Source organism: Ovis aries, chromosome 20, assembly GCF_016772045.2.
Source record: "Ovis aries strain OAR_USU_Benz2616 breed Rambouillet chromosome 20, ARS-UI_Ramb_v3.0, whole genome shotgun sequence".
NCBI classification, from domain to species: Eukaryota; Metazoa; Chordata; class Mammalia; order Artiodactyla; family Bovidae; genus Ovis; species Ovis aries.
Window position 1 is genome coordinate 50757270 of NC_056073.1, and position 3558 is coordinate 50760827.

Sequence of the window (3558 nt, forward strand, 5' to 3'; positions counted from 1 at the left end):
ATTATAAAATGTTACAAGAAAAGAGGGGTGAATAGTTTTCTAATCTTGGTTGGGGGAAGCCTTTCAAATAAGCATGTCAGAGATCTCCAAACCCGTATACTTGATGGGATACAGATTTAAAGCTGCTGCTGCTGCTGCTAAGTCACTTCCGTCGTGTCCAACTCTGTGCGACCCCATAGACGGCAGCTCACCAGGTGCCCCCATCCCTGAGATTCTCCAGGCAAGAACACTGGAGTGGGTTGCCATGTCTTCTTCAATGCGTGAAAGTGAAAAGTGAAAGTGAAGTCGCTCAGTCGTGTCCAACTCCTAGCAACCCCCTGGACTGCAGCCCACCAGGCTCCTCCATCCAGGGGACTTTCCAGGCAAGAGTGCTGGAGTGGGCGCCATTGCTACTGGACAGCAAAATAAAATAATGTAGATGTGGTGGAAACTGAACTGGTGAGATTAGCTACGAGTCACACGGTAACAGATTAATTTTCTGAACTCAAAAAAGAAAAAAGAAAAGAAACCCAAAGAAAAATTTGGAAAGAACATGAATCAGCAATTTACAAATTAACCAATAAACACCAGAAAATATGTTAAACCTCCTTAGTGATCAAAGAAAGAAATAAAAACATAGTTAGTTTTGTTTGTGTATCAGATCAACGAAGGGCGAAGGGGCTGATGAAACCTTCTGGTGGCCGGTTTGGAGAGCGGGAAACCTGCGGACAAGCGGTGGGCGTGCAAACTCCCTTAGCTGTTGGGTTGGGCTCTGTGAATGCCTGTTCCCCTAAGGAAATGCTACCACAATTGAGAAGACACCACGTAATTCAGGATATCTGTTGCAGCACTGTTTATAATGTTAACAGTTTTTGCTGCTACAGTTTGGTGAGCCTTTAAAATACTGGTTCTCTGTGAGTTTCAGGTGGTGGATACGATATACAGAAAGTTCTCAAAATTATATTTGAAAGTCCTGCCCTTTCTTTCCCTCAATGGGTCACCCTTCAGTCATAGGAAGGCGATGGGAAGAATGGTCTTTAAATGTTAACGGCCCTCCCATCTGGATTCGGCGAAACTTTACGGACTTCTTTGTACTGTTCTGTGTTGCTTGAATTCTGTAAGCAATGAACATTTATCATTTTAATTAAAAAAAAAAAGGATCTGTTTTCAAAAGGAAGAAAAAAGGTTCAGTGATTATAAAAGATGAGCAAGTTAAACCTTCACTGCAAAGCCAACCTCTCTGTGAGTCGCCTCGACGTAAAGACTGGAGCCCCCGTGCTGCCGTGAGCACATGGGCCCGGGTCCTGGGGCCCCCAGGCCGAGGACGACCGCTAGGCCCCGCGGCAGCACCCGGTGTGGCCTGGGGGGCCGCCCCTAACTCAGGCCCATTCCCTCAGCTGTGAGGCTGGAGTCAGGCTTCCACCCCGCCTCATTCGCAAGGCTCGTGACACCGTACAGGAGGCAGGGATCAAGACCATCCTCGAGAGGAAGAAATGCAAAAAGGCAAAGTGGCTGTCTGGGGAGCCCTTACAGATAGCTGTGAAAAGAAGAGAGGCGAAAAGCCAAGGAGGAAAGGAAAGATATTCCCATCTGAATGCAGAGTTCCAAAGAACAGCAAGGAGAGACAAGAAAGCCTTCCTCAGCGATCAGTGCAAAGAAACAGAGGAAGACAGAATGGAAAAGACTAGAGATCTCTTCAAGAAAATCAGAGATACCAAGGGAACATTTCATGCAAAGATGGGCTTGATAAAGGACAGAAATGGTAGGGACCTAACAGAAGCAGAAGATATTAAGAAGAGGTGGCAAGAATACACAGAAGAACTGTACAAAAAAGATCTTCACGACCCAGATAATCACGATGGTGTGATCACTCACCTAGAGCCAGACAGACATCCTGGAATGTGAAGTCAAGTGGGCCTTAGGAAGCATCACTATGAACAAAGCTAGTGGAGGTGATGGAATTCCAGTTGAGCTATTTCAAATCCTGGAAGATGATGCTGTGAAAGTGCTGCACTCAATATGCCAGCAAATCTGGAAAACTCAGCAGTGGCCACAGGACTGGAAAAGGTCAGTTTTCATTCTAATCCCAAAGAAAGGCAATGCCAAAGAATATTCAGACTAGTGCACAATTGCACTCATCTCACACGCTAGCACGGAGAAGGCAATGGCACCCCACTCCAGCACTCTTGCCTAGAAAATCCCGTGGACGGCGGAGCCTGGTGGGCTGCAGTCCGTGGGGTCGCAGAGTCGGACGCGACTGAAGCAGCTTAGCAACAGGAGCAGTGCACGCTAGCGAAACGAGCTCGGAATTCTCCGAGCCAGGCTTCAGCAGCACGTGGACTCCCAGATGTTCAAGCTGGGCTTAGAAAAGGCAGAGGAACCAGAGATCAAATGGCCAACATCTGTTGGATCATCCGAAAAGCAAGAGAATTTTGGAAAAACATCTACTCTGCTTCATTGACTACGTGGAAGCCTTAGACTGTGTGGATCAAAACAAACTGGAAAATTCTTGAAGAGATGGGAACACCAAACCGCCTTACCTGCCTCCTGAGAAATGTGTATGCAGATTAAGAAGCAACAGTTAGAATCAGACATGAACAAAAAACTGGTTCCAAACTGGGAAAGGGGTACGTCAAGGCTGTATATTGTCACCCTGCTTATTTAACTTATATGCAGAGTACATCATGAGAAATGCTGGGCTGGATGAAGCTCAAGCTGGAATCAAGATTGCTGGGAGAAATAGCAACAACCTCAGATATGCAGATGATCCACCCTTATGGGAGAAAACAGAGAACTAAAGAGCCTCTTGATGAAAGTGAAAGAGGAGAGTGAAAAAGCTGGCTTAAACCTCAATGTTCAAAATACGAACATACAAAGTGGCAACCGGTCCCATCACTTCATGGCAAATAGATGGGGAAACAATGGAAACAGTGACAGACTTTATTTTTTTGGGCTCCAAAATCACTGCAGATGGTGACTACAGCCATGAAATTAAAAGACGTTTGCTCCTTGGAAGAAAAGCTATGACCAACCTAGACAGCATATTGAAAAGCAGAGACATTACTTTGCCAACAAGGGTCCAGCTAGTCCAAGCTATGGTTTTTCCAGTAGTTGTGTATGGATGTGAGAGGTGGACCATAAAGAAAGCTGATGCTGAAGCTGAAACTCCAATACGTTGGCCACCTGGTGCAAAGAGCTGACTCATTGGAAAAGACCCTGATGCTGGGAAAGACTGAAGGCAGGAGGAGAAGGGGACGACAGAGGATGAGATGGTTGGATGGCATCACTGACTCAAGGGACATGAGTTTGAGCAAACTCTGGGAGTTGGTGATGGACAGGGAGGCGCGTGCTGCCATCCATGGGGTCACAGAGTCGGACACGACTGAGCGACTGAACTGAACAGTTAAGATAATTAGTGCAGAATGACTTGACTTTGAAATCTCTGATCCTTGAAGTGATGGTAGGAAAAGTTCTCAATGGTTTGAGAGCTTGAGGCTCTCAGAGAGCCCCTTTTCCTGAGCCACCCGTCACTAAATAATGAAACAGCATACAAGCTGGGGGCAGGACCACCTCAGGGCT